The 12,391-nt window shown below is 39.6% G+C and overlaps 1 long non-coding RNA gene across 1 annotated transcript in view; it reads left to right on the top strand.

The window, feature by feature from the left end:
• LOC133563841 (uncharacterized) overlaps positions 1 to 6,750 on the top strand; it is a 36,885-nt gene extending 30,135 nt beyond the window's left edge. The window contains exons 4-5 of the long non-coding RNA XR_009809134.1: positions 5,919 to 6,250; positions 6,327 to 6,750. This is a non-coding gene — a long non-coding RNA (uncharacterized LOC133563841). The remainder of the gene's footprint in view (positions 1 to 5,918; positions 6,251 to 6,326) is intronic.
• Positions 6,751 to 12,391: the final 5,641 nt, after the last annotated feature.

Here is a 12,391-nt window from a genome sequence, read left to right as displayed (position 1 = left end):
CAGCATCTTTATTTTGTTTTTAGTAATTGTATAATAAATTAGAAACCATTGACAAAGCAGCGTTACGCTCAAGTTTAAATGTTGCAGGTTGGGTTTTGCTCTGCCGTAACTGAGCTGTAAATTGTGGGACTTGGTCATTAGCTGACAGTCATTAGCATCTTGTTTAATTGAACTCATTTACAGGCTGCGATAATCTGCCGAGGTGACCTTGATTCTGCATCTTTATAATGGTTATGCCAATGCAACAGAGTGCGGCTTTCTCTTTTGTGACATAATGAACACAAATTACAATTAGGCCCATGTTTGGCTATAAAAGTCTGCATTTCGTTAGTCATAATTACGCCGCAGTTGCCCAGAGCATTAATGCGTTTCCCTGCTCTTTGTAAACCTATGGCAGGACAGCAAGAACTAACAGGGAATGTTCCAGGGGAGCTCAAATCTATGTTCTCATCTTTTTTCCCCATTTGGCTAATAATTGCTCACTGTATATAATCTCATCACATCTGAGTGTGAGGAGGGCAACTATAAATCGGAGGCGCTAGCAAATGCTTTTTGGAGGAGCTAAGAGGGAGGAAGGGATGCCTGATGCCGTGATAGATTAATGAGGCATGGCTTGTCTGTGTGGGCTTTGTAGTTGTTTGCATACGCTATGTGCCTGGGTCTGATCCCAGCTATTTGGCTTAAGATCCCTTTCATTCACTAAATTGCATAAATTGAAGCGGATATTTTGCGGGTATTTCTACAAAAGTAGTGCGTTTTGTTACTTTTGTTAAAGCAGTGCCAGAGGCTTGTTGAAGAGTAGATCTTCCACCATGGCCCCCAGCTTGAATCTAACCATGTGATGGAGAGTTGGATGAATTAAGGCATAAGAACAATTCAACAGCCATGCATGAGCGTAGGAGAGTGCCTGGAGATGTGGGCAACCACAGAGTAGAGGTCATTATTGGAACTGCTGCAGTCACACTTAGAGGAGAACAGATATTTCTGAAAAAAATGATAAAAATAGAAAAATATCTATTGTTTGGATGTAGTCATACACATGCTTGGATTGGCAGACACGTGTGGTAAAGACGAACAAAGAACATAAGCTCTGTAAGTATAGTCAATGGCCATTTAGAGGAAGAGATGACAGCTGATAAAGGGAAGGTGCTGATTAAATGAGCAACATGCTGGGAGGTTGGGGAGAAGCGAGTGGGGGAGGCCCATTGCCGACTGGTCCAGCGAATGTATTTTGTGACCGTTAACCTTTAATTGAGTGGACGAGTGTTTGATGGCCTGTCGGTGAAAATGCATGCGCTTGTTTCTGGTAATGTGTATTTTCGCCTTGATATTGATGATTACATTGAAGTGCTTGCATGAGGCCTTGCTCCCTTTTCCATTTCGAGTTTACTGTAAATGCTACAGTTATAGCCAAAGCATGTTTTTACCGTATTTTTCGGACTATAAGGCGCGCTTAAAATCCTTTCATTTTCTCAAAAATCGACAGTGCGCTTATGTATGGCATAATTCTGCTTACCAACCTCGAAACTATTTTATTTGGTACATAGTGTAATAAGTGTGACCAGTAGATGGCTGTCATACATAAGAGATATGTGTAGACGGCAAGATTATGCCAGTAAACAACACCAAAACTTCAAATGTTCCATTGAGAATATAGAACATTACACACGGCGCTCAAAAATCTGTCAAAATGTTTTTAGTACGACTTTGGTAAGCTATGAAGCCGAACCGCTTGATGGATTGTCGGCGCATTAAACATACAAGTATTATTATGGTTTGTGTATAAAGACCTGAAAAATGGCACATATTCACATTATGTTAAACCAACTTTTCTTACCTTCTGGTACCTGCTGATGTGTGTTTGGGATCTGCATAAGTCCTGAAAATGTGCGCGCTTCCGCCATTGTAGTCCGTAGAGACACCCTCGACGATAAGTTTTTTTCTTTTTCTCTTCCTTCTTATGTGCCATTCATCTTCCGCTGTTGCCATTTCTAATATAAAGTAGTGTAAAGTTATTATATCTGTCAGCAGACTAGCTATCAAAGCACTAAAACATACCGGTGTAGCGGCTTTACGTAATTCACCCACGGAACTTTAGTTATTAGAGAGTTCCGGTCGGACGGTTTTTCACGGGGCACATTTCCGTCGTTGTTGCACTAGTGAGCCACAGATGAGGAGATGCTGCTCCGTTATTGATTGAAGTAAAGTCTAAATGTCTTTAAAACAGTTTGCTCCATCTTTTGACACTTCTTTCACTCCCGTCCTCGCACGCTGCACCGCTACAACGAAGATGACGGGTAGAAGACGCTGTCGAAAGTGAGCCACGTAAGTAAGACAGCCCAAAAAACGGCGCATCCTGAAGAGACGCTCAGAAAGCGACTTGAAAATGGTCTGTAAAACATCATCTATGCAACATTTTCACCAAAGAACTAACATCACTTGTTATGTAAACCACAAGGAAGTCTTTTAAATTTAGAAAAAATCATATGAGCCCTTTAATGCGCTTTATAATCCGGTGCGCCTTTTGTATGAAAATAGTCCTGAATAGACCCGCTCATCAGCAGTGCGTCTTTTAATCCGGTTTGATTGATTGATTGAAACTTTTATTAGTAGATTGCACAGTTCAGTACATATTCCGTACAATTGACCACTAAATGCTAACACCCGAATCATTTTTCAACTTGTTTAAGTCGGGGTCCATGTTAATCAATTCATGGTAATGAATGTGCTCTATTGTTTTTAACTCTGCCATCCCTGGTAGTCACCATGTTCACGTTGTAAATGTCCGGGAGGAGGAATTTGACTGAATTATGACAGTGTTAACACAGTATTGTCAAAGATTTAGCCGTGCAAATGTTTTGAACACGGTCCACTTCAAATTACCAAGACCGCAAAGAAAATTAAACATGTTTCATTTTTTTGTCTGGTCCCTGGGGTTTTTGGGGTTCATGGCGAATGAGTGACAAATGACCAAGTTTTGCCATTGCCGTCTAAACCGGCAATGTGTGAATGTTCCTTAAGGAGCAAACTGCTCAGCCAGTAACAATGGTAGGGCTGTCTTCAACTAAGAATTGTTATCGTCAAATCCGAATGGTTAAATTTTGCTCGCAGTTTACCTTAAGTCGCATTTATGGTATTTTTTTTATAAAGTTAACTAAATAAAGTTATATAAGGAATATAGTCTTTCATTAAAGGGGACCTAATAGTTCTAATCTAGAATTATCACACTTTCTTGTGGTCTAGATAATTTGTATTTGATATGTTTTAGTGTAAATTTGTGTAGTGGAAATTTAGAAAAGCATGGAGGCCTACAACTTTTTTGTGTGTGCCTGGGTCATGGAAAATGGTATCAAGACTCATGCATAAATATGCATCGTTTTGCTCGGGTAAAGTTGGATTTCATGGTTTGACTTCATGTCAACCATCATGTTTGTTGTTGCTGTTGCATGCGCTATTTACAAGGACGCATGTTTTTCCCCGTCTTTATCAACATATATGTATAGATATCAACGTTGTGTATGTGCGGAAAGCTTAATTTATGATTGCTGTCTTTAATAAAAACATAACTCTTAGATTTTGCTCACATTTCTTTTATATAGGCTCACTGAATTTGTGCTTGTAGTAAACGTATTTATGAAATACAATCAATATCAAGATAATACTTAAATAGGAAACGTTAAAACTATATCAAACAGACCTTTAAATAAGTGATCACTGTAAACTTGTGCATTCTTTAACTCTGCTCCCTTTTCCTGCAGTGTGTTCCGCTTTTGTCATTGTCTTTTGTGAAATCTTGCACTCCTTCGCCCTTCATGATTACCTTTTCGGGGAACTCTGAAGAAACTTTGATCCCTTTCGGTATTTGAACGATTTGTACAGCCGGAAACAACGCAAGCGTAGGGCGTTTTTCTACGATAAACACTGAATGCCTCCAAGTACCCATTGAGAACCGCCGCTGGTTTGACCGCCACACATATTTAATGTGCTGGACTTGACGTAATTTAAAACCAAGCAACTACAATTAGAGGGTTCATTGTGACATTCGCTATGCCAACCAATAGTGGGGAGGCTCGTAACCCAATTTGTTAGTCGCAAACTAGAGCGTAACAATTCGCCAAGACAGCTGGTATCCCAAAAAACTTGTGAGGTGGGACACTTTTAATTCAAATATACTACTGTATATATGCAACTCTTTGTCTGTGCTATGTTTCATTGTTATACAGCATGGTAGGGAGGGGTTGGGTGTCCTTATTGATCCAATATTTAATGCAAAGAGATGTGTGTGTGCTTGTGTCTGTGCATTTGTATGACTAGTTGGCCCCTCCAGGTCAGAGGACCAGCAGAACCTTGTGTGCTGACCCATATGATTAAGGCCAAAAGTCCATCCTCCATCTTTTTGTTGGCACAAAGATGAAGGGCACATTATCATCTGTTCAAAGAGATCCTTGCCTGTGCGCAGTTATCAAGAGATTGTGCTCAGTTTAGGAAATATAATGTCACGTCTGAGTCAAGTCATGATCCTCATCCATCTGTGAGGCTTTGCATGCCAAAACATCCAGGATTCCACATCGCACTTCCATACGCAAAGTACACAATCCCCTCATCTCCTGTACGTCCTTTTAAATAATGCAGTACATTTTAGGTCCACTAAGTGGTTTTGGCATACGCAAGCTAACACTTGGTTTTAAATAAAAGGTTAATGTGCCAAATGTCTTTCACCTTGACTGTGGGCTTCAGTCTGTAATTATTTTCTTGAACTCCAGCACATGCAGTTGACTGTCATTTGCCAGATTGTCTCCAGGGTTCTTTCGAAATGACGTTTTCTTGAGTTAAATACCCATTGAAATGAGCTACCTCGTTAAGATAACAAGTTGGCTTTGTCATTGGCATGGCAAGTAAGTACTTAGGTCACTTTTAAAAAATTGTTTTCATTGTGTCCAGAAAGCATGTAGACAATTACAGTGAGAAAGTTCACATTGTTTACATCAGAGACAAATGAAAAATTAACACACCCCTGTGAGTGAAATCCCACAAATGGATATGAAAGCATAAGCAGAGTGGTGCAAAAATAACACATACAGTTATCGGCATGATAGCCAGGTGTATTCAATTCCCATACAACAGGCCAATTTTAAAGCGCAGTTTGAAGCAACAGCCAGTTTTCCTAGCTATCAGCTGCATACACATTGCTAAACAAGCGCCATCATATGACTTATGTGTATGTCTACAGGAAACATTTTATTTTAATCAATGTAGAGATTATTTGTGATGTGCAAATTCAATGAACCACCATTGTAGCGATGTGGCCTCGTTCTTGATTCTTAAATCCTAAGTAACAGCATGTTGAATTCCTGTGATGCACATTGAGCATATGTGCCCCCCGAATTTGATATTCTGTCTTTACATCATCATTACGAGTCAGTTATTAAAATTAGTGACTTGCTGTTTTTTCTTGTTAAACTACACCTTAAGATATTTCAAACAAGCCCCTGATTGCTAACATGACTCTCGCCAGACCCTTGTAGTTCGCTGAGCTACACACAAGGATCTGGGCTTGAAGGCATTGCAAAGTCCTTCCAGGTAGCAACAAATAATGAACCAATCAGAATCGCTGGGCGGGGTTTCATCGATGTGACGTAGCGCAAAAGCTACTGCTTGATTCAAACCACAATGGTGGCATGCAGCCCAAGCTGCTATTGCAACTGTTTTATCAAACCTAGCGAATATTAACTATTTAAAAGGTGAACAGAGAATTTTTCGCTCTTTCGTTATCCAACATGTCGGCTATTCTGTTTTGGATTTCGCAGCGTTACTCATCAGCGTCACGGCTTGATTTCAATGTGAGTGGTTGAAGTATTATGTCATTCAAGATTACAAACAAGTGGTTTATCCAGTCACATACGATTTTTTTTTTACAGGTCCCTGCGGCGTTCCCAAGCCAGCCGGGAGATAGTCTTCCCAATGTGTCCTGGGTCTTCCCTATGTGTCCTGGGTCTTCCTCGTGGCCTCCTACTGGTCGGAGGTGCCGTAACCACCGTAGGGAGGCGTTCGGGTGGCATCCTGACCAGAGGCCCGAACCACCTCATCTGGCTCCTCTCCATGTGGAGGAGAAACGGCTTTACTTTGAGTTGACAGAGCTTCTCATCCTATCTCTAAGGGAGAGCCCCGCCAACGCCGGAGGAAACTCATTTCGGTCGCCTGTACCCGTGAACTTGTCCTTTCGGTCATAACCTAAAGCTCACGACCACAGGTGAGGATTGTAACGTATATCGACCGGTAAATTGAGAGCTTTGCCTTCCGGCTCAGCTCCTTCTTCACCCCAACAGATCGATACAGCGTCCGCCTTACTGAAGACGCCGCAACGATCCTCCTGTCGATATCACGAGCCGCTCTTCCCTCACTCCTGAACTAGACTCTGAGGTACTTGAAGTCCTCTACATAGGGCAAGATCTACTACAATTTATTTTCTTGATGTCTTTTAGTATTTCTTACAGCCCAAATGTGATTAGTTTTGTGTCATGTCTGTTATATATATATATTTTTTAAACAATATTGGACAATTGAATGAACAACCTGCAAGACTTATTTGCCAAGCTTTGTAGGACTCGTTCAGGACTCTCCTTCAGAGCCAATGAAAAAAAAACTATAACCCATCGATTAGTTCAAGTGACAAAAACACTCATCGTTCACTCGCAAGGAAAAAAGCTAACAAGTAGTGAATTGAATTTCATATAGCGCTTTTTCTCTAGTGACTCAAAGTGCTTTACGTAGTGAAACCCACTATCTAAGTTATATTTAAACCAGTGTGGGTGGCACTGGGAGCAGGTGGGTAAAGTGTCTTTCCCAAGGACACAACGGCAGTGACTTGGCTAGCGGAAGCAGGGATCGAACCTGGAACCCTCAAGTTGCTGGCACGGCCACTCTACCAACTGAGCTATACAGCCCCCCCAGATAGTCGACAGGAGCTGTGTTTAAGAGAGTTGACATAGCCTGCTCGAGCCTGACAAAGAGCTTCAAGTTGAGCTGGTCAAGGTGTTTGTAATTACAATAAATATTGAAATGACACAAATAAAACTGCACTTTGAGCAATAAAAACTTGAAAATACTTTCCTCATATTGTGCTTATGAATACCCCCCAAGAGACTTAATTTCTTGCATGCATTATGATTGATGGGGGGAAAAGTTGGTTTTACAAAGCCACCGAGCACTCGTCTGTCTCTGTGACAACGTGGCCTTGTGTCCGTCATTTCCCTTTCTCATAATTCTCAGCTTGTTCTTTCACAGCTCTTGTTACCATGACGGCAGCATGAGAGGGGGCGCTTTAGTGACAGTGAACGTTTGGCAAGCGGATTCTGTGTCTAACAAATGCATAAGAAGTCCAAGGCCAGCCGTCTGTGCATGGCAGCAGCCATGAGCGGCGCACTTTGCCATGCTCAGAGCTCACAACGGTGACTCAGAGCTGTTGAAAAATGTATCACACTTAAATGGTGCCAGGCCATGTGTCGTCACCATTTAACTGCATCTGCTGTGGGGCCTGCAGACTCAGACAGCACGTTTTTTAGTTCCACCAGTGAACCAGGCAGACAAGAATATTTAATATCTTCTTATTTTGTGTATGTGCTTATGCCCTGTAGTAAATTGTGCTAACTAGCAAGATGACGTGCTCTTTTTTTATGGCGTGCGCGATCAAACCAACAGTAAAAATGGATAAAAACACAACGTTTTAGACCCTTTTTTAAACGCTTCCACTTTTCTGGGCATAGGTTGATTGGCAACACTAAATTGGCCATAGTGTGTGAATGTTGTCCGCCTATCAGTGTTGGCCTTGCAATGAGGTGGCAACTTGTCCAGGGTGTACGCCGCCTTCCGCCCGATTGTAACTGAGATAAGCTCCAGCATCCCCTGTGACCTCAAAACGGATAAGTGGTAGAAAATGGATGGATGGATGGAGTTTCTTCTAAGATTTTGGAGTTTGTCATTTGAATGAGTGGCAGACCACCACTGGGAGGAGCCAGAAGCATTCAAGGAAAGTTTGAAAAAAAAAAAATCAAGGAAAACCTCTTTTTCTAACCTGTTAAGTTTACTTTGGCTTTGTTAAAGGCAATATATTTGATTTTAGCTGAATTTAGCTCCTGCAATGAGAGAGTAGACATAGTCTAGAGCAGTGGTTCTCAACCTTTTTTCAGTGATGTACCCCCTGTGAACATGTTTTTAATTCAAGTACCCCCTAATCAGAGCAAAGCATTTTTGATTGGAAAAAAAAGATAAAGAAGTAAAATACAGCACTATGTCATCAGATTCTGATGTATTAAATTGTATAACAGTGCAAAATATTGCTAATTTCTAGTGGTCTTTCTTGAACTATTTGGATAAAAAGATATAAAAATAACTAAAAACTTGTTGAAAAATAAACAAATGATTCAATTATAAAGATTTTTTACACATAAGTAATCAACTTAGAGTGCGCTCTTAGGGGATTGTTATAGAGATCCATTTGGATTCACGAATTTAATTCTAAACATTTCTTCACAAAAAAAGAAATATTTAACATCAATATTTATGGAATATGTCCACAAATCTAGCTGTCGACACTGAATATTGCGTTGTTTTTTTCCCACAGTTAATGAACTTACATTCATATTTTGTTGAAGTATTATTCAATACATATATTTATAAACAATATTTGAATCATTGCTATCTTTAGAATATTTTTAAAAAAATCTCACAGACCCCTTGGCATACCTTCAAGTACCCCCAGGGGTACGTATACTCCCATTTGAGAACCACTAGTCTAGAGCAGGGGTGTCAAACTTGTTTACATTGAGGGCCACATCGCAGTCATGGCCGTCCTCTGAGGGTCGCATGTAACAGTAAATACAAAAATATAAAAGTTAAAACGCCTCATTATATTACTGCCTATGCATTTGGTTATTTGATTTATGTACGTACTAATTGATGGATAACTTGCTTTGAAATCGTAAGTCAATGTGACAAGCAGATATTTAAGTATTGTTATTTTCATTTATTTGGTCATTTATTTTCAACTATCATACTCTATATAATTAACTTTGCTAAAAAAATGTTTTCCATCACATTCGAATCCCGATTTTTTTTTTTTTTTTTTTGTAATTTTCAAAAATTGAATGTGGGGCTGGGCGATATATGGATATAAACGATATATCGCAGGTTTGTTTTTGTGTGATATAGAAAATGACTATCGTAATATTTGATTATATGTTCCCACACAGTTGCTTTTAGCTGCGGGCATTACACTACAGGCCTTTCTCACTCCTCCTCGTCATTTCTCCTTCTCACAGAGACGGAAAACAAGCCCGCCTTCTTACATACATCACATACTCTCGTGCGTCTACCTTCATACGCTCTCGCCGACCAGAGAAGTAGCAGCATGGCTACCGTTAGCTGAGGGCATTAAAATACAGGCGTTTCTCACTCCTCCTCGTCTCTCCTTCTCACGGAGACGGAAAACAAGCCCGCCTTCTTACGTCGCATACTGTCGCGAGTGTAGCATCATATACCTTCGCCGACCAGAGAGGTAGCAGCATGGCTTACGTTAGCTGAGGCAGGTCGTACAAGCAGAGCGGAGCGGAGCTTGGGACATTACAAGAGAGAGACTGTGCGAAACTGATCACAAATGGAGGAAGAACAATAAATGCCCAAAATAAAGAGCAGGGGATCCATCATCTGGCGGTGGTTTGGCTCCAAGCGGGAAGATATTAAGCAGACAACAGCAATATACAAAGTATGCAGCAGAAGTGTTACTACAAAAAGGTAGAAACACTATTAATTTGTTCTTTCATTTAAAAAGTCACCCGTGAGAGAATGAAGAGTATTTAATAAATACACTTTTGGTCAATTGACTTAGTTGTGATTTCCCTCTCACCATGAAAGTTTAAAAGTAGCATATATGAATGCAGTATGAAGAAGAATGTTTTAATGTAGACCCATAGAATCATCATACTGCTGTGAATATATGCATCAAGTGTTCATTCAAGGCTAAGGCAAAATATGGAGATATATATGCTGTATCGTGACATTGCTTAAAAATATGGAGATATTAATAAAAGCCAATATCGCCCAGCCCTAATTGAATGTATTTTTTTAAATTTTTTGGCAAATCAATAAAAAATTAAATTTTTTTTAGGCCATCTCTATACTTGGTGCATGTATACGTCTTACGTCAGCAACCAAAAGGTTTTGTATCCTGTAAGTTGTTCTGTTTTGGTGTTCTTATTATTGTACCAAAGACATTGCAAAAATTAGTTTGAATCGAGAATTGTGTTGAATCGGGTATCTTTTGTGAATCAAATCCTCACCCCAAGAATCGAAATCGAATGGCGAGGGGCTCAAAGATTAACACCAATAACAATTGAATATTTGTACGTATATAAACGTGAAATTTCATGTATTACCTACATTTTTTTTCTGTAGTAATGGAAACAATCATAACATTTAGTAAGAAAGATGAAGTATCCACATTATTCCCAGGCTTTCGCGGGCCACATTAAATGACGTGTCGGGCCGGTCTTGGCCCTGGGCCTTGAGTTTGACACCGGTGCTCTAGAGCAGTGGTCCCCAACCACCGGGCCGCAGAAGAATTTTTAATTAATTTTTATTTAAAAAAAAATATTTTTTATTTATTAAATCAACATAAAAAACAAAATAAACACAATTAGTGCACCAACCACAAAAACCTCCCTTTTTCATGACAAAAACGTCCCTTTTTCATGACAAAGAAAAAAGGATCCCCCCCACCGGGCCGCGGGACAAATTATTAAGCATTGACCGGTCTGCGGATACAAAAATGTTGGGGACCACTGCTCTAGAGTAAAGAGCACACTCTGAATGAAGTTATCGATTATTTTAGCATTTGAGTAATCCATAGATTAGTTCGTTCAATTAATAAGTCTGCATAGCCTCAATGTGTATTTCACGAAAAATATTTAAAATATATATTTTTTTCTGCCATCCATTAACCTTCAATCGTTTTTGCAATAAATGCATTTCATCATTGAAATTGCACTTTTAACATGTGCACATCGGCCCTTAAGCTCTATTGCAGCGGCCTTACAGAAACTGTCTGCATATTTTAAGTTTCAGTCCGGATTTTATACATATTTACTTTTATTTCATTAAATGATTTATAGAAGCAACAGGATATCAAAGCTTTTTGTCATGAAATTAATCGACTAATTGTTGCAGCCCTTGAGCACATTGTCAGAAAAGTAGTTTTTCTGTGAGTAATGGCTACGCCAGCCCTACCAAATGTTTGTGCCACATCTTGTTCTATTTGATCCAAACATTTTTGATAGGATATAGGTTAAGGGTTCCTTGGAAGCTCATTCAACATATTCATAATCCTTGCTTTGTGCACTGCGGCCACACCATCAGGTGCCCTCCCTAAACTGTTGTTACACATTCTGAAGCACAGTAATGTCTTGCTAAGATAAGACATAAAGATTCAAGGTAAACCTAACTCGTAACTGATTTAGAGTTGTGTCCAGAGACTTTACTCCATATTGTAAACTACTCATTGTAACTGGGGTTGCGCAATATAAACGACGTACGTTAAAACCAAGAAGCATTTAGCCGAAGATGGAGCTTTTTTAATGCTTTAGTTATATCGTGATACTGCATGTTGATAGCTAAACATGCTACACTACACACTACAGGAGGACATTGTAAACGCAAGCGAGAGCTCTTTAATGTTAACAAAGGTGGGCAGATCGATACAGATATCGACAGCAATAGTATCAATATATTTGATACTATAGTGGTGAGGTCTATTATTCATATCGCAAAAATGTTTTTAATCATATTTGTTGTTTATAAACTCAGGAAATAAGTAATTTGATGCAAAAGGACTTTTTAAGGACATTATAGAATAGCATTTTATAGAATTATATTTATATAGCGCTTTTCTCTAGTGACTCAAAGCGCTTTACATGGTGAAACCCAATATCTAAGTTACATTTAAACCAGTGTGGGTGGCACTGGGAGCAGGTGGGTAAAGTGTCTTGCCCAAAGACACAACGGCAGTGACTAGGATGGCAGAAGCAGGAATCGAACCGGCAACCCTCAAGTTGCTGGCACGGCCACTCTACCAACTGAGCTAAACCGCTAAAGCCGATAACAATTTAAATATTTAATTGATATTGTTATACCATCCTGTGTTTTTTTTATGATTACAATTTTTATTTTAAAATGTATTATTTTAATAATCTGAAAATTTTAAGTATCAGCATTTGTATGGCCAATACTGCCCCTGTACTCGGTACCCAAATTTGTAGAATCGCACAAAACTGATGTAAAAAATGTGAAAATCTGCAAAGACTCCTCCCACCCCCACCAAGGACTGTTTTCACTGCTGGAC

This window comes from Nerophis ophidion, linkage group LG12 (assembly GCF_033978795.1).
Source record: "Nerophis ophidion isolate RoL-2023_Sa linkage group LG12, RoL_Noph_v1.0, whole genome shotgun sequence".
NCBI classification, from domain to species: Eukaryota; Metazoa; Chordata; class Actinopteri; order Syngnathiformes; family Syngnathidae; genus Nerophis; species Nerophis ophidion.
Note: the sequence above shows the minus strand (reverse complement) of the source record. Positions and strands in the feature narration are given on the sequence as shown.